Genomic DNA, 20,715 nt, shown 5'->3' with positions numbered 1-20,715 from the left:
TCCTGTGAGTCCAGTTTTACATTCCGATGCTTCTCCGAAGGTTTTCTGTATACCTTGGACCTTCTTATTGACGATGAAACACAGAAATTGCATCCGGATTTAATACAAATGGCACAAAGCCAACTTAAGTACAAGAGGACTGACACTCCAAATTTCTATGATATGATCCTCTCCTGAGAGTCCAGTTTTAGATTCCGATGCTTCACTTCTGGTTTACTGTATCCCTTGGACCTTCTTATTGACGATGAAACACAGAAATTGCATTCGAATTTAATACAAGAGGCACAATGCCGACTTGAGTACAAGAGGACTGACACTCTAACTTTCTATGATTTGAAAAACTCCTGTGAGTCCAGTTTTAGATTCCGATGCTTCACTTCAGGTTAACTGTATAAATTGGACCTTCGTATTGACGATGAAACACAGAAATTCCATCCGAATTTAATACAAAAGGCACAATGCCGACTTAAGTACAAGAGGACTGACACTTTCACTTTCTATGATTTGAACTTCCCCTGTGTATCCAGATGTAGATTCCGATGCTTCACTTCAGGTTTACTGTATCCCTTGGTCCTTCTTATTGACTATGAAACACAGAAATAGCATCCGAATTTAATACAAAATTCACAATGCAGACTTAAGTAAAAGAGGACTGACACTCTAACTATCTATGAAAGGAACCTCTTCTGTGAGTCCAGTTTTAGATTCCGATGCTTTACTTCAGGTTTACTGTATCCCTTGGACATTCTGATTGACGATGAAACACAGAAAAAGCATCCGAATTTAATACGAAAGGCACAATGGCGACATAAGTACAAGAGGACTGACACTATAACTTTCTATGATTTGAACCTCTCAGAGAGTCCAGTTTTAGATTCCGATGCTTCACTTCAGGATTACTGTATACCTTGGACCTTCTTATTGACGATGAAACACAGAAATTGCATCCGACTTTAATACAAAAGGCACAATGCCGACTTAAGTACAGGAGGACTGACACTCTAACTTTCTATGGTTTGAACGTCTCCTGTCAGTCGCGTTTTAGATTCCGATGCCTCACTTCAGGTTTACTGTATCCCTTGGACCGTCTTATTGACGATGAAACAGAGAAATTGCATGCGACTTTATTACAAAAGGTACATTGCCGACTTAAGTACAAGAGGACTGACACTCTAACTTTCTATGATTAGAACCTCTCCTGTGAGTCCACTTTTAGATTACGATGCTTCACTTCAGGTTTACTGTATCCCTTGGACAATCTTATTGACGATGAAACACAGAAATTACATCCGAATTTAATACAAAAGGCACAGTGCCGACTTAAGTAGAAGAGGACTGACACTCTAACTTTCTATGATTTGAACCGCTCCTGTGAGTCCAGTTATAGATTCCGATGCTTCAGTTCAGGTTTACTGTATCCCTTGGACCTTCTGATTGATGATGAAACACAGAAATAGCATCCGAATTTAATACGAAAGGCCCAATGGCGACAGAAGTACAAGAGGACTGACACTATAACATTCTATGATTTGAACCTCTCCTGTGAGTCCAGTTTTAGATTCCAATAATTCACTTCAGGTTTACTGTATCCCTTGGATCTTCTTATTGACGATGAAACACAGAAATAGCATCCGAATTTAATAAAAAGGCACAATGCCAACTAAAGTACAAGAGGCCTGACGCTCTAACGTTCTACGATTTGAATCTCTCCTGTGAGTACAGTTTTAGATTCCGATGCTTTACTTCTGGTTTACTCTATCCCTTGGACCTTCTTATTGACGATGAAACACAGAAATTGCATCCGAAATTAATACCAAAGGCACAATGCCGACTTAAGTACAAGAGGACTGACACTATACCTTTCTATGATTTGAACCTCTCCTGTGAGTCCAGTTTGGGATTCCGATGCTTCAATTCAGGTTTACTGTATACCATGGACCTTTTTATTGACGTTGAAACACAGAAATTGCATGCGAATTTGATACCAAATGCACAATGCTGGCTTACGTACAAGAGGACTGACAATCTAACTTTCTATGATTGGAACCTCTCCTGTGAGTCCAGTTTTAGATTTCGATGCATCACTTCAGGTTTACTGTATCACTTGGACAAGCTTATTGACGATGAAACACAGAAATTGCATCCGAATTTAATACAAAAGGCACAATGCCGACTTAAATACAAGAGGACTGACAATCTAACTTTCTATGATTTGAACCTCTCCTGTGAGTACAGTTTTAGATTCCGATGCTTCACTTCTGGTTTACTATATCCCTTGGACCTTCTTATTGACGAAGAAACACAGAAATTGCATCCGAATTTAATACAAAAGGCTCAATGCCGACTTAAGTACAAGAGGACTGACACTATAACTTTCTATGATTTGAACCTCTCCTGTGAGTCCAGTTTGGGATTCCGATGCTTCAATTCAGGTTTACTGTATACCTTGGAACTTCTTATTGACGATGAAACACAGTAAATGCATCCGAATTTTATACAAAAGGCACAATAATGACTTAAATACAAGAGGACTGACACTCTAACTTTCTATGATTTGAACCTCTCCTTTCAGCCCAGTTTTAGATTCCGATGGTTCACTTCAGGTTTACTGCATCCCTTGGACCTTCTTATTGACGATGAAACACAGAAATTGCATCCGAATTTAGTACAAAAGGCACGATGCCGACTTAAGTACAAGAGGACTTACACTCTAACTTTCTATGATTTGAACCTCTCCTGTGAGTCCAGTTTTACATTCCGATGCTTCTCCAAAGGTTTTCTGTATACCTTGGACCTTCTTATTGACGATGAAACACAGAAATTGCATCCGGATTTAATACAAATGGCATAAAGCCAACTTAAGTACAAGAGGACTGACACTCCAAATTTCTATGATATGATCCTCTCCTGAGAGTCCAGTTTTAGATTCCGATGCTACACTTCTGGTTTACTGTATCCCTTGGACCTTCTTATTGACGATGAAACACAGAAATTGCATTCGAATTTAATACAAGAGGCACAATGCCGACTTGAGTACAAGAGAACTGACACTCTAACTTTCTATGATTTGAACCACTCCTGTGAGTCCAGTTTTAGATTCCGATGCTTCACTTCAGGTTAACTGTATAAATTGGACCTTCGTATTGACGATGAAACACAGAAATTCCATCCGAATTTAATACAAAAATCACAATGCCGACTTAAGTACAAGAGGACTGACACTTTCACTTTCTATGATTTGAACCTCCCCTGTGTATCCAGATGTAGATTCCGATGCTTCACTTCAGGTTTACTGTATCCCTTGGTCCTTCTTATTGACTATGAAACACAGAAATAGCATCCGAATTTAATACAAAATTCACAATGCCGACTTAAGTAAAAGAGGACTGACACTCTAACTTTCTATGAATGGAACCTCTTCTGTGAGTCCAGTTTTAGATTCCGATGCTTCACTTCAGGTTTACTGTATCCCATGGACCTTCTTACTGACGATGAAGCATAGAAATTCCATCCGAATTTATTACAAAAGACACAATTCCGCCTTAAGAACAAGTGGACTGACACTTTAACTTTCTATGATTTGAATCTCTCCTGTGAGTTCAGATTTAGATTCCGATGCTTCACTTCAGGTTTACTGTATACCTTGGACCTTCTTTTTGGCGATGAAACACAGAACATGCATGCGAATTTAATACAAAAGGCACAATGCCGACTTAAGAACAAGAGGGCTGACAGTCTAACTTTCTATGATTTAAAACTCTCCTGTGTGTCCAGATTTAGATTCCGATGCTTCACTTCAGGTTTTCTGTATACCTTGGACCTTACTGACATTGAAGCTCAGAAATTGCATCCGAATTTTATACAAAAGGAACAATGCCGACTTAAGTACACGAGGACTTACACTCTATCTTCCTATGATATGATCCTCTCCTGTGAGTCCAGTTTTAGATTCCGATGCTTCACTTCAGGTTTACTGTATCCCTTGGACCTTCTTATTGACGATGAAACACAGAAATTGCATCCGACTTTATTACAAAACGCACATTGCCGACTTAAGTACAAGAGGACTGACACTTTAACTTTCTATGATTAGAACCTCTCCTGTGAGTCCACTTTTAGATTACGATGCTTCACTTCAGGTTTACTGTATCCCTTGGACAATCTTATTGACGATGAAACACAGAAATTAGATCCGAATTTAATACAAAAGGCACAATGCCGACTTAAGTAGAAGAGGACTGACACTCTAACTTTCTATGATTTAAACCGCTCCTGTGAGTCCAGTTTTAGATTCCGATGCTTTACTTCAGGTTTACTGTATCCCTTGGACATTCTGATTGACGATGAAACACAGAAAAAGCATCCGAATTTAATACGAAAGGCACAATGGCGACATAAGTACAAGAGGACTGACACTATAACTTTCTATGATTTGAACCTCTCAGAGAGTCCAGTTTTAGATTCCGATGCTTCACTTCAGGATTACTGTATACCTTGGACCTTCTTATTGACGATGAAACACAGAAATTGCATCCGACTTTAATACAAAAGGCACAATGCCGACTTAAGTACAGGAGGACTGACACTCTAACTTTCTATGGTTTGAACGTCTCCTGTCAGTCGCGTTTTAGATTCCGATGCTTCACTTCAGGTTTACTGTATCCCTTGGACCGTCTTATTGACGATGAAGCAGAGAAACCGCATTCGAAATTAATACAAACGGCACAATGCCGTGTTATGTACAAGAGGACTGACACTTTAACATTCTATGATTTGATCCTCTCCTGTGAGTCTAGTTTTAGATTCCGAAGCTTGACTTCTGGTTTACTGTATAACTTGGACCTTCTGATTGAAGATGAAACACAGAAATTGCATCCGAATTTAATACAAACGGCACAATGCCGTTTTAACTCCGAGAGGACTGACACTTTAACATTTTATGATTTGAACCTCTCCTGTGAGTCCGGTTTTAGATTTTGATGCTTCACATCTGAATTACTGTATAACTTGGACCTTCTTATTGCCGATGAAACACAGATATTACATCCGAATTTAATACAAAAGGGACAATGCCGACTTGAGTACAAGAGGACTGACACTCTAACTTTCTATGATTGGAACCTCTCCTGTGAGTCCAGTTTTAGATTCCGATGCATCACTTCAGGTTTTGCTGTATCCCTTGGACAAGCTTATTGACGATGAAACACACAAATTGCATCCGAATTTAATTCAAAAGGCACAATGCCGACTTAAGTACAAGAGGACTGTCGCTCTAACTTTCTATGATTTGAACCTCTCCTGTGAGTCCAGTTTTACATTCCGATGCCTCACTAAAGGTTTCCTGTATACCTTGGACCTTCTTATTGGCGATGAAACACAGTAAATGCATCCGAATTTAATACAAAAGGCACAATGCCGACTTAAGTACAAGAGGACTGTCACTCTAACTTTCTATGATTTGAACCTCTCCTTTGAGTCCAGTTTTAGATTCCGATGCTGCACTTCAGGTTTACTGTATCCCTTGGACCTTCTTATTGACGATGAAACACAGAAATTGCATCCGAATGTAATACAAAAGGCACAATGCCGATTTAAGTACATGAGGACTGACACTCTAACTTTCTATGATTTGAACCTCTCCTGTGAGTCCGGTTTCAGATTCGGATGATTTACTTCATTTTTACTGTATCCCTTCGACCTTCTTATTGACGATGAAACACAGAAATTGGATCCGAATTTAATACAAAATGCACAATGCCGACATAAGTACAAGAGGACTGACACTCTAACTTTCTATGATTTGAATCTCTCCTGTAAGTCCAGTTTTGGATTCCAATGCTTCACTTCAAGTTTACTGTATACCTTGGACCTTCTTTTTGGCGATGAAGCAGAGAACATGCATCCGAATTTAATACAAAAGGCACAATGCCAACTTAAAAACAAGTGGACTGACACTCTAACTATCTATGATTTAAACCTCTCCTGTGTGTCCAGTTTTAGATTCCGATGCTTCACTTCAGGTTTACTGTATACCTTGGACCTTCTTACTGACATTGAAGCTCAGAAATTGCGTCCGAATTTATTACAAAAGGAACAATGCCAACTTAAGTACACGAGGACTGACACTCTATCTTCCTATGGTATGATCCTCTCCTATGAGTCCAGTTTTAGATTCCGATGCTTCACTTCAGGAATACTGTATACCTTGGACCTTCTTACTGACATTGATGCTCAGAAATTGCATCCGAATTTAATACAAAAGGAACAATGCCGACATAAGTACACGAGGACTGACACTCTAACTTCCTATGACATGATCCTCTCCTGTGAGTCTAGTTTTAGATTCCGATGCTTCACTTCTGGTTTACTGTATCCCTTGGACAATCTTATTGACGATGAAACACAGAAATTGCATCCGAATTTAATACAAAATGCACAATGCCGACTTAAGTACAAGACGACTGACACTCTAACTTCCTATGATTTGAACCGCTCCTGTGAGTCCAGTTTTAGATTCCGATGCTTCACTTCAGGTTTACTGTATCCCTTGGACCTTCTTATTGACGATGAAACACAGAAATAGCATCCGAATTTAATACAAAAGGCACAATGGCTACATAAGTACAAGAGAACTGACACTCTAACTTTCATTGATTTGAAACTCTCCTGTGAGTCCAGTTTTAGATTCCAATAATTCACTTCAGGTTTACTGTATCCCTTGGATCTTCTTACTGACGATGAAACACATAAATTGCATCCGAATTTAATACAAAAGGCACAATGCCGACTTAAAAACAAGAGGACTGACACTCTAACTTTCTATTATTTAAACCTCTCCTGTGAGTCCACTTTTAGGTTCCGATGCTTCACTTCAGGTTTACTGTATACCTTGGACCTTCTTACTAACATTGAAGCTCAGAAATTGCGTCCGAATTTAATACAAAATTAACAATGCCGACTTAAGTACACGAGGACTGACACTCTAACTTCCTATGACATGATCCTCTCCTGTGAGTCCAGTTTTAGATTCCGATGCTTCACTTCAGGTTTACTGTATCCCTTGGACCTACTTATTGACGATGAAACACAGAAATTGCATCCGACTTAATTACAAAAGGCACATTGCCGACTTGAGTACAAGAGGACTGACACTCTAAGTTTCTATGATTCGAACCTCTCCTGTGTGTCCAGTTTTAGATTCCAATGTTTCACTTCAGGTATACTGTATCCCTTGGACCGTCTTATTGACGATGAAACACAGAAATTGCATCCGAATTTAATACCAACGGCACAATGCCGTTTCAGCTCCAAGAGGACTGACACTTTAACATTCTCTGATTTGAACCTCTCCTGTGAGTTCAGTTTTTGATTCCGATGCTTCACATCTGAATTACTGTATAACTTGGACCTTCATGTTGACCATGAAACACAGAAATTACATCCGAATTTAATACAAAAGGCACAATGCCGACTTGAGTACAAGAGGACTGACACTCTAACTTTCTATGATTGGAACCTCTCCTGTGAGTCCAGTTTTAGATTCCGATGCATCACTTCAGGTTTGCTGTATCCCTTGGACAAGCTTATTGACGATGAAACACAGAAATTGCATTCGAATTTAATACAAAAGGCACAATGCCGACTTAAGTACAAGAGGACTGACACTCTAACTTTCTATGATTTGAACCTCTCCTGTGAGTCCGGTTTTACATTCCGATGCTTCACTAAAGGTTTCCTGTATACCTTGGACCTTCTTATTGACGGTGAAACACAGTAAATGCATCCAAATTTAGTACAAAAGGCACAATGCCGACTTAAGTACAAGAGGATTGACACTCTAACTTTCTATGATTTGAACCTCTCCTTTGAGTCCAGTTTTAGATTTCGATGCTGCACTTCAGGTTTACTGTATCCCTTGGACCTTCTTATTGACGATGAAACACAGAAATTGCATCCGAATTTAATACAAAAGGCACAATGCCGACTTAAGTACATGAGGACTGACACTCTAACTTTCTATGATTTGAACCTCTCCTGTGAGTCCAGTTTCAGATTCCGATGCTTCACTTCAGGTTTACTGTATCCCTTCGACCTTCTTATTGACGATGAAACACAGAAATTTCATCCGAATATAATACAAAACGCACAATGCCGACATAAGTACAAGAGGACTGACACTCTAATTTTCTATGATTTGAACCTCTCCTGTGAGCCCAGTTTTAGATTCCGATGCTTCACTTCCGGTATACTGTATACCCAGGACCTTCTTATTGACGATGAAACACAGAAATTCCATTCGAATTTAATACAAAAGGCACCATGCCGACTTAAGTACAAGAGAACTGACTCATTAACTTTCTATGATTTGAATCTCTCCTGCGAGTCCAGTTTTGGATTCCAATGCTTCACTTCAGGTTTACTGTATACCTTGCACCTTCTTTTTGGCGATGAAAATCTGAACATGTATCCAAATTTAATGCAAAAGGCACAATGTCGACTTAAAAACAAGAGGACTGACACTCTAACTTTCTATTATTTAAACTTCTCCTATGAGTCCACTTTTAGATTCCGATGCGTCACTTCAGGTTAACTGTATACCTTGGACCTTCTTACTGACATTGAAGCTCAGAAATTGCGTCCGAATTTAATACAAAAGGAACAATGCCGACTTAAGTACACGAGGACTGACACTCTAACTTCCTATGGCATGATCCTCTCCTGTGAGTCCAGTTTTAGATTCCGATGCTTCACTTCAGGTTTACTGTATCCCTTGGACCTTCTTATTGACGATGAAACACAGAAATTCCATTCGAATGTAATACAAAAGGCACCATGCCGACTTAAGTACAAGAGAACTGACACTCTAACTTTCTATGATTTGAATCTCTCCTGTGAGTCCAGTTTTGGATTCCGATGCTTCACTTCAGCTTTACTGTATACCTTGGACCTTCTTTTTGGCGATGAAACACAGAAAATGCATCCGAATTTAATACAAAAGGCACAATGCCGACTTAAAAACAAGAGGACTGACACTCTTACTTACTATGATTTAAACCTCTCCTGTGAGTCCACTTTTAGATTCCGATGCTTTACTTCAGGTTTACTGTATACCTTGGACCTTCTTACAGACATTGAAGCTCAGAAATTGCGTCCGAATTTAATACAAAAGGAACAATGCCGTCTTAAGTACACGAGGACTGACACTCTAACTTCCTACGACATGATCCTCTCCTGTGAGTCCAGTTTTAGATTCCGATGCTTCACTTCAGGTTTACTGTATCCCTTGGAACTTTTTATTGACGATGAAACACAGAAATTGCATCCGACTTAATTACAAAATGCACATTGCCGACTTAAGTACAAGAGGCCTGACACTCTAAGTTTCTATGATTTGAACCTCTCCTGTGTGTCCAGTTTTAGATTCCAATGTTTCACTTCAGGTTTACTGTATACCTTGGACCTTCTTATTGACGATGAAACACAGAAATTGCATCCGAATTTAATACAAAGGGCACAATGCCGACTTAAGTACAAGAGGCCTGACACTCTAACTTTCTATGATTAGAACCTCTCCTGTGAGTCCAGTTTTAGATTCCGATGCTTCACTTCAGGTTTACTGTATCCCTTGGACAATCTTATTGACGATGAAACACAGAAATTGCATCCGAATTTTATACAAAAAGCACAATGCCGACTTAAGTACAAGAGGACTAACACTCTAACTTCCTATGATTTTAACCGCTCCTGTGAGTCCAGTTTTAGATTCCGATGCTTCACTTCATGTTTACTGTATCCCTTGGACCTTCTTATTGACGATGAAACACAGAAGTAGCATCCGAATTTAATACAAAAGGCGCAATGGCGACATAAGTACAAGAGAACTGATACTCTAACTTTCTGTGATTCGAACCTCTCCTGTAAGTCCAGTTTTAGATTCCGATGCTTCACTTCAGGTTTACAGTATACCTTGGACCTTCTTATTGACGATGAAACACAGATATTGCAGCCGAATTTAATACAAAAGTCACAATGCCGGCTTAAGTACAAGAGGACTGACACTCTATCTTCCTGTGATTTGAACCTCTCCTGTGAGTCCAGTTGTAGACTCCGATGCTTCACTTCAGGTTTACTGTATACCTTGGACCTCCTTATTGTCGATGAAACACAGAAATTGCATCCGAATTTAATACAAAAGGCACAATGCCGACTTAAGTACAAGAGGACAGACACTCTAACTGACTATGATTTAAACCTCTCCTGTGAGTCCAGTTTTAGATTCCGATGCTTCACTTAAGGTTTACTGTATACCTAGGACCTTGTAATTGACGATGAAACACAGAAATTGCATCCGAATTTAATACAAAAAACACAATGCCGACTTAAGTACAAGAGGACTGTCACTCTAACTTTGTATGATTTGAACCTCTCCTTTGAGTCCAGTTTTAGATTACGATGCTTCACTTCAGGTTCACTGTGTCCCTTGGACCTTCTTATTGACGATGAAACACAGAAATTGCATTCGAATTTAGTACAAAAGGCACAATGCCGACTAAAGTACAGGAGGACTGACACTCTAACGTTCTATGATTTGAACCTCTCCTGTGAGTCCAGTTTTAGATTCCGATGCTTCACTTCAAGTTTACCGTATACCTTGGACCTTCTTATTAAAGATGATACACAGAAATTGCATCCGAATTTAACACAAAAGGCACAATGCCGACTTAAGTACAAGAGGACTGACAATCTAACTTTCTATGATTTGAACCACTCCTGAGAGTCCAGTTTTAGATTCCGATGCTACACATCAGGTTTACTGTATACCTTGCACCTTCCTATTGACGATGAAAAACAGAAATTGCAACCGAAGTTAGTACAAAAGGCACAATGTCAACTTAAATAGAAGAGGACTGACACTCTAACTTTCTATGATTTGAACCTCTCCTGTGAGTCAAGTTTTAGATTTCGATGCATCACTAAAGGATTCCTGTATACCTTGGACCTTCTTATTGACGATGAAACACAGAAATAGCATCCGAATTTAATACAAAAGGCACAATGCCGACATAAGTACAAGAGGACTGACACTCTAACTTTCTATGTTTTGAACCTCTCCTGTGAGTCCAGTTTTAGATTCCAATGCTTCACTTGAGGTTTACTGTATCCCTTGGATCTTCTTATTGACGGTGAATCACAGAAATAGCATCCGAATTTAATAAAAAGGCACAATGCCGAATTAAGTACAAGAGGCCTGACGCTCTTACTTTCTATGATTTGAACCACTGCTGTGAGTCCAGATTTAGATTCCGATGCTTCACTTCTTGTTTACTGTATACCTTGGACCTTCTTATTGACGATGAGACACAGATATTGCAGCCGAATTTAATACAAAAGTCACAATGCCGACTTAAGTACAAGAGGACTGACACTCTATCTTCCTGTGATTTGCACCTCTCCTGTAAGTCCAGTTGTAGATTCCGATGCTTCACTTCATTTTTACTGTATACCTTGGACCTTCTTATTGACGGTCAAACACAGAAATTGCATCAGAATTTAATACAAAAGGCACAATGCCGACTTAATTACAGGAGGACTTACACTCTAACTTTCTATGATTTGAACGTCTCCTGTGAGTCGCGTTTTAGATTACGATGCTTCACTTCAGGTTTACTGTATCCCTTGGACCGTCTTATTGACGATGAAACACAGAAACAGCATCCGAATTCAATACAAACGGCACAATGCCGTTTTAAGTACAAGAGGACTGACACGCTAACGTTCTATGATTCGAACCTCTCCTGTGAGTCTAGGTTTAGATTCCGATGCTTCACTTCAGGTTTACTGTATCCCTTGGATCTTCTTATTGACGATGAAACACAGAAATTGCATCCGAATTTAATACAAAAGGCACAATGCCGACTAAAGTACAAGGGGTCTGACACTCTAACTTTCTATGCTTTGAACCTCTCCTGTGAGTCCAGTTTTAGATTCCGATGCTTCACTTAGGGTTTACTGTATACCTTGGACCTTCTTATTGACGATGAAACACTGAAATTGCATCCGAATTTAATACAAAAAGCACAATGCCGACTAAAGTACTAGAGGACTGACACTCTAACGTTCTATGATTTGAACCTCTCCGGTGAGTCCAGTTTTGGATTCCGATGCTTCACTTCAGGTTTACTGTATACCTTGGACCTTCTTATTGACGATGAAACACAGATATTGCAGCCGAATTTTATACAAAAGTCACAATGAAGACTTAAGTACAAGAGGACTGACACTCTAACGTTCTATGATTTGAACCTCTCCTGTGAGTCCAGTTTTATATTCCAATGCTTCACTTGTGGTTTACTGTATCCCTTGGATCTTCTTATTGACGATGAATCACAGAAATAGCATCCGAATTTAATAAAAAGGCACAATGCCGACTTAAGTACAAGAGGCCTGACGCTCTTACTTTCTATGATTTGAACCACTGCTGTGAGTCCAGATTTAGATTCCGATGCTCCACTTCTTGTTTACTGTATACCTTGGACCTTCTTATTGACGATGAGACACAGATATTGCAGCCGAATTTAATACAAAAGTCACAATGCCGACTTAAGTACAAGAGGACTGACACTCTATCTTCCTGTGATTTGCACCTCTCCTGTAAGTCCAGTTGTAGATTCCGATGCTTCACTTCATGTTTACTGTATACCTTGGACCTTCTTATTGACGGTCAAACACAGAAATTGCATCAGAATTTAATACAAAAGGCACAATGCCGACTTAATTACAGGAGGACTGACACTCTAACTTTCTATGATTTGAACGTCTCCTGTGAGTCGCGTTTTAGATTACGATGCTTCACTTCAGGTTTACTGTATCCCTTGGACCGTCTTATTGACGATGAAACACAGAAACAGCATCCGAATTCAATACAAACGGCACAATGCCGTTTTAAGTACAAGAGGACTGACACGCTAACTTTCTATGATTCGAACCTCTCCTGTGAGTCTAGGTTTAGATTCCGATGCTTCACTTCAGGTTTACTGTATCCCTTGGATCTTCTTATTGACGATGAAACACAGAAATTGCATCCGAATTTAATACAAAAGGCACAATGCCGACTAAAGTACAAGGGGACTGACACTCTAACTTTCTATGCTTTGAACCTCTCCTGTGAGTCCAGTTTTAGATTCCGATGCTTCACTTAGGGTTTACTGTATACCTTGGACCTTCTTATTGACGATGAAACACTGAAATTGCATCCGAATTTAATACAAAAAGCACAATGCCGACTTAAGTACAAGAGGACTAACACTCTAACTTTCTATGATTTTATCCTCTCCTGTGAGTCCAGTTTTAGATTCCGATGCTTTACTTCAGGTTTACTGTATCCCTTGGACCTTCTTATTGACGATGAAACACAGAAATTGCATCCGGAATTAATACAAAAGGCACAATGCTGACTAAAGTACTAGAGGACTGACACTCTAACGTTCTATGATTTGAACCTCTCTGGTGAGTCCAGTTTTGGATTCCGATGCTTCACTTCAGGTTTACTGTATACCTTGGACCTTCTTATTGACGATGAAACACAGATATTGCAGCCGAATTTTATACAAAGGTCACAATGAAGACTTAGGTACAAGAGGACTGACACTCTAAGTTTCTGTGATTTTAACCTCTCCTGTGAGTCCAGTTTTAGATTCCGATGCTTCACTTCAGGTTTACTGTATCCCTTGGACCTTTTTATTGACGATGAAACACAGAAATAGCATCCGAATTTAATACAAAAGTCACAATGCCGACTTAAGTACAAGAGGACTGACACTCTAACTCTCTATGATTTGAACCTCTCCTGTGAGTCCAGTTTTAGATTCCGATGCTTCACTTCAAGTTTACCGTATACCTTGGACCTTCTTATTAAAGATGATACACAGAAATTGCATCCGAATTTAACACAAATGGCACAATGCCGACTTAAGTACAAGAGGACTGACAATCTAACTTTCTATGATTTGAACCTCTCCTGAGAGTCCAGTTTTAGATTCCAATGCTACACTTCAGGTTTACTGTATACCTTGCACCTTCTTATTGACGATGAAAAACAGAAATTGCAACCGAAGTTAGTACAAAAGGCACAATGTCAACTTAAATAGAAGAGGACTGACACTCTAACTTTCTATGATTTGAACCTCTCCTGTGAGTCAAGTTTCAGATTTCGATGCATCACTAAAGGATTCCTGTATACCTTGGACCTTCTTATTGACGATGAAACACAGAAATAGCATCAGAATTTAATACAAAAGGCACAATGCCGACATAAGTACAAGAGGACTGACACTCTAACTTTCTATGTTTAGAACCTCTCCTGTGAGGCCAGTTTTAGATTCCAATGCTTCACTTCAGGTTTACTGTATCCCTTGGATCTTCTTATTGACGATGAATCACAGAAATAGCATCCGAATTTAACAAAAAGGCACAATGCCGACTTAAGTACAAGAGGCCTGACGCTCTTACTTTCTATGATTTGAACCACTGCTGTGAGTCCAGATTTAGATTCCGATGCTTCACTTCTTCTTTACTGTATACCTTGGACCTTCTTATTGACGATGAGACACAGATATTGCAGCCGAATTTAATACAAAAGTCACAATGCCGACTTAAGTACAAGAGGACTGACACTCTATCTTCCTGTGATTTGCACCTCTCCTGTAAGTCCAGTTGTAGATTCCGATGCTTCACTTCATGTTTACTGTATACCTTGGACCTTCTTATTGACGGTCAAACACAGAAATTGCATCAGAATTTAATACAAAAGGCACAATGTCGACTTAATTACAGGAGGACTGACACTCTAACTTTCTATGATTTGAACGTCTCCTGTGAGTCGCGTTTTAGATTACGATGCTTCACTTCAGGTTTACTGTATCCCTTGGACCGTCTTATTGACGATGAAACACAGAAACAGCATCCGAATTCAATACAAACGGCACAATGCCGTTTTAAGTACAAGAGGACTGACACGCTAACTTTCTATGATTCGAACCTCTCCTGTGAGTCTAGGTTTAGATTCCGATGCTTCACTTCAGGTTTACTGTATCCCTTGGATCTTCTTATTGACGATGAAACACAGAAATTGCATCCGAATTTAATACAAAAGGCACAATGCCGACTAAAGTACAAGGGGACTGACACTCTAACTTTCTATGCTTTGAACCTCTCCTGTGAGTCCAGTTTTTGATTCCGATGCTTCATTTCAGATTTACTGTATACCTTGGACCTTCTTATTGACGATGAGACACAGATATTGCAGCCGAATTTAATACAGAAGTCACAATGCCGACTTAAGTACAAGAGGACTGACACTCTATCTTCCTGTGATTTGAACCTCTCCTGTGAGTCCAGTTGTAGATTCCGATGCTTCACTTCAGGTTTACTGTATACCTTGGACCTTCCTATTGTCCATGAAACACAGAAATTGCATCCAAATTTAATACAAAAAGCGCAATGCCGACTTAAGTACAAGAGGACAGACACTCTAACTTTCTATGATTTAAACCTCTCCTGTGAGTCCAGTTTTAGATTCCGATGCTTCACTTAAGGTTTACTGTATACCTAGGACCTTGTAATTGACGATGAAACACAGAAATTGCATCCGAATTTAATACAAAAAACACAATGCCGACTTAAGTACAAGGGGACTGTCACTCTAGCTTTGTATGATTTGAACCTCTCCTTTGAGTCCAGTTTTAGATTCCGATGCTTAACTTCAGGTTTACTGTGCCCCTTGGACCTTCTTATTGACGATGAAACACAGAAATTGCATCCGAATTTAATACAAAAGTCACAATGCCGACTTAAGTACAAGAGGACTGACACTCTAACTTTCTATGATTTGAACGCCTCCTGTGAGCCGCGTTTTAGATTCGGATGCTTCACTTCAGGTTTACTGTATCCCTTGGACCGTCTTATTGACGATGAAACACAGAAACTGCATCCGAATTTAATACAAACGGCACAATGCCGTATTAAGTACAAGAGGACTGGCACTCTAACATTCTATGATTTTAACCTCTCGTGTGAGTCCAGTTTTTGATTCCGATGCTTCACTTAGGGTTTACTGTATATCTTGGACCTTCTTATTGACGATGAAACACTGAAATTGCATTCGAATTTAATACAAAAAGCACAGTGCCGACTGAAGTACAAGAGGACTAACACTCTAACTATCTATGATTTTATCCTCTCCTGTGAGTCCAGTTTTAGATTCCGATGCTTCACTTCAGGTTTACTGTATCCCTTCGACCTTCTTATTGACGATGAAACACAGAATCTGCATCCGGATTTAATACAAAAGGCACAATGCCCACTAAAGTACAAGAGGACTGACACTCTAACTTACTATGATTTGAACCTCTCCGGTGAGTCCAGTTTTAGATTCCGATGTTTCACTTCAGGTTTACTGTATACCTTGGACCTTCTTATTGACGATGAAACACAGATATTGCAGCCGAATTTTATACAAAGGTCACAATGCCGACTTAAGTACAAGATAACTGACACTCTAACTTTCTGTGATTTGAACCTCTCCTGTGAGTCCAGTTCTAGATTCCGATGCTTCACTTCAGGTTTACTGTGTCTCTTGGACCTTCTTATTGACGATGAAACCCAGAAATTGCATCCGAATTTAATACAAAAGTCACAATGCCGACTTAAGTACAAGAGGACTGACACTTTAACTCTCTATGATTTGAACCTCTGCTGTGAGTCCAGTTTTAGATTCCGATGCTTCACTTCAGGTTTACTGTATACCTTGGACCTTCTTATTGACGATGATACACAGAAATTGCATCCGAATTTAATACAAAAGGCACAATGCCGACTTAAGTACAAGGGGACTGACAATCTAACTTTCTATGATTTGAACCTCTCCTGTGAGTCCAGTTTTAGATTCCGATGCTACACTTCCGGTTTACTGTATACCTTGCTCCTTCTTATTGACGATGAAACACAGATATTGCAACCGAAGTTAATACAAAAGGCACAATGTCAACTTAATTAGAAGAGGACTGACACTCTAACATTATATGATTTGAACCTCTCCAGTGAGTCCAGTTTTCGATACCAATGCTTCACTTCAGGTTTACTGTATCCCTTGGATCTTCTTATTGACGATGAAACACAGAAATAGCATCCGAATTTAATACAAAAGTCACAATGCCGACTTAAGTACAAGAGGACTGACACTCTATCTTCCTGTGATTTGAACCTTTCCCGTGAGTCCAGTTGTAGATTCCGATGCTTCACTCCAGGTTTACTGTATACCTTGGACCTTCTTATTGTCGATGAAACACAGAAATTGCATCCGAATTTAATACAAAAGGCACATTGCCGACTTAAGTACAAGAGGACTGTCACTCTAACTTTCTATGATTTGAACCTCTCCTGTGAGTCAAGTTTTAGATTCTGATGCTTCACTTCAGTTTTCCTGTATCCATTGGACCTTCTTATTGGCGATGGAACACAGAAATTCCATCTGAATTTAATACAAAAGGCACAATGCCGACTTAAGTACAAGAGGACTGACATTATAACTTTCTATGATTTGAACATCGCTTGTGAGTCCAGTTTCCGATGCTTCACTTCAGGTTTACTGTATACCTTGGATCTTCTTATTGACGATGATACACAGAAATTGCATCCGAGTTTAATACAAAAGGCACAATGCCGACTTAATTACAGGAGGACTGACACTCTAACTTTCTATGATTTAAACGTCTCCTGTGAGTCCCGTTTTAGATTCCGTTGCTTCACTTCAGGTTTACTGTATACCTTGGACCTTCTTATTGACGATGAAACACAGAAATAGCATCCGAATTTAATACAAAAGGCACAATGCCGACTTAAGTACAAGAGGCCTGACACTCTAACGTTCTATGATTTGAACCTTCCTGTGAGCCCAGTTTTGGATTCTGATGCTTCACTTAAGGTTACTGTGTCCCTTGGACCTTCTTATTGACGATGAAACACAGAAATTGCATCCGAATTTAATACAAACGGCACAATGCCGTTTTAAGTACAAGAGGACTGACACTCTAACTTTCTACAATTGAACCTCTCCTGTGAGTCCAGTTATCGATTCCGATGCTTCTTTTCAGGTTTACTGTATCCCTGGGACCCTCTTATTGACGATGAAACACAGAAATTGCATCCGAATTTAATACAAAAGTCACAGTGCCGGCTTAAGTACAAGAGGTCTGACACTCTAACTTTCGATGATTTGAACCACTCCTGTGAGTCCAGTTTTAGATTCTGATGCTTCACTTCAGGTTTACTGTATCCCTTGGACCTTCTTATTGACGATGAAACACAGAAATAGCATCCGAATTTAATACAAAAGGCACAATGCCGACTTAAGTACAAGAGGCCTGACACTCTAACGTTCTATGATTTGAACCTTCCTGTGAGCCCAGTTTTGGATTCTGATGCTTCACTTAAGGTTACTGTGTCCCTTGGACCTTCTTATTGACGATGAAACACAGAAATTGCATCCGAATTTAATACAAAAGGCACAATGCCGACTTAAGTACAAGATTACAGACACTCTAACTTTCTATGATTTGCACCTCTCCTGTGAGTTCAGTTTTCGATACCGATGCTTCACTTTAGGTTTACTGTATCCCTTGGACCTTCTTATTGACGATGAAACACAGAAATAGCATCCGAATGTAATACAAAAGGCAGAATGCCGACATAAGTACAAGAGGACTGACACTCTAACATTCTAGGTTTTGAACCTCTCCTGTGATTCCAGTATTAGATTCCAATGCTTCACTTCAGGTTTACTGTATCCCTTGGATCTTCTTATTGACGATGAAACACAGAAATAGCATCCGAATTTAAAAAAAATGCACAATGCCGACTTAAGTACAAGAGGCCTGACGCTCTAACTTTCTATGATTTGAACCTCTCCTGTGAGTCCAGTTTTAGATTCCAATGCTTCACTTCTGGTTTACTGTAACCCTTGGACCTTCTTATTGACGATGAAACACAGAAATTGCATCCGAATTTAATACAAAAGGCACAATGCCGACTTTATAACAAGAGGACTAACACTCTAACTTTCTATGATTTGAACCTCTCCTGTGAGTCAAGTTTTAGATTCTGATGCTTCACTTCAGTTTTCCTGTATCCCTTGGACCTTCTTATTGGCGATGGAACACAGAAATTCCATCTGAATTTAATACAAAAGGCACAATGCCGACTTAAGTACAAGAGGACTGACACTATAACTTTCTATGATTTGAACCTCGCCTGTGAGTCCAGTTTTAGTGTCCGATGCTTCACTTCAGGTTTACTGTATACCTTGGAACTTCTTATTGACGATGATACACAGAAATTGCATCCGAATTTAATAGAAAAGGCACAATGCCGACTTAATTACAGGAGGACTGACACTCTAACTTTCTATGATTTGAACGTCACCTGTGATTCGCGTTTTAGATTCGGATGCTTCACTTCAGGTTTACTGTATCAATAGTACCGTCTTATTGACGATGAAACACAGAAACTGCATCCGAATTTAATACAAACGGCACAATGCCGTATTAATTACAAGAGGACTGACACTCTAACATTCTATGATATGAACTTCTCCTGTGAGTCCAATTTTTGATTCCGATGCTTCACTTAGGGTTTACTGTATACCTTGGACCTTCTCATTGATGATGAAACACTGAAATTGCATCCGAAATTAATACAAAGGGCACAATGCCGACTTAAGTACAAGAGGACTAACACTCTAACTTTCTATGATTTTATCCTCTCCTGTGAGTCCAGTTTTAGAGTCCAATGCTTCACTTCTGGTTTACTGTAACCCTTGGACCTTCTTATTGACGATGAAACACAGATATTGCAGCCGAATTTTATGCAAAAGTCACAATGCCGACTTAAGTACAAGAGGACTGACACTCTAACTTTCTGTGATTTGAACCTCTCCAGTGAGTCCATGTTTGATTCCGATGCTTCACTTCAGGTATACTGTATCCGTTGGACCTTCTTATTGACGATGAAACACAGAAATTGCATCCGAATTTAATACAAAAGTCACAATGCCGACTTAAGTACAAGAGGACTGACACTCTAACTTTCTACAATTGAACCTCTCCAGTGAGTCCAGTTTTAGATTCTGATGCTACACTTCAGGTTTACTGTATACCTTGGACCTTCTTATTGACGATGAGACACAGGAATTGCAACAGAATTTAGTACAAAAGGCACAATGCCGAATTAAATACAAGAGGACTGACACTCTAACTTTCTACAATTGAACCTCTCCAGTGAGTCCAGTTTTAGATTCTAATGCTTCACTTCAGGTTCACTGTATCTTTTGGACCTTCTTTTTGACGATGAAACACAGAAATAGCATCCGAATTGAATACAAAAGGCACAATGCCGACTTAAGTACAAGAGGCCTGACACTCTAACTTTCTATGATTTGAACCTTCCTGTGAGCCCAGTTTTGGATTCTGATGCTTCACTTAAGGTTTACTGTATCCCTTGGACCTTCTTATTGACGATGAAACACAGAAATTGCATCCGAATATAATACAAAAGGCAAAATGCCTACTTAAGTACAAGAAGCCTGACACTCTAACTTTCAACGATTTAAACCTCTCCTGTGAGTCCAGTTTTAGATACCGATGCTTCACTTCAGGTTTACTG

The sequence above is a fragment of the Schistocerca americana genome, chromosome 3 (assembly GCF_021461395.2).
Source record: "Schistocerca americana isolate TAMUIC-IGC-003095 chromosome 3, iqSchAmer2.1, whole genome shotgun sequence".
Taxonomy (NCBI): Eukaryota; Metazoa; Arthropoda; class Insecta; order Orthoptera; family Acrididae; genus Schistocerca; species Schistocerca americana.
The sequence above is the reverse complement of the archived record's forward strand: the minus strand, read 5'-3'. Positions refer to the sequence as shown.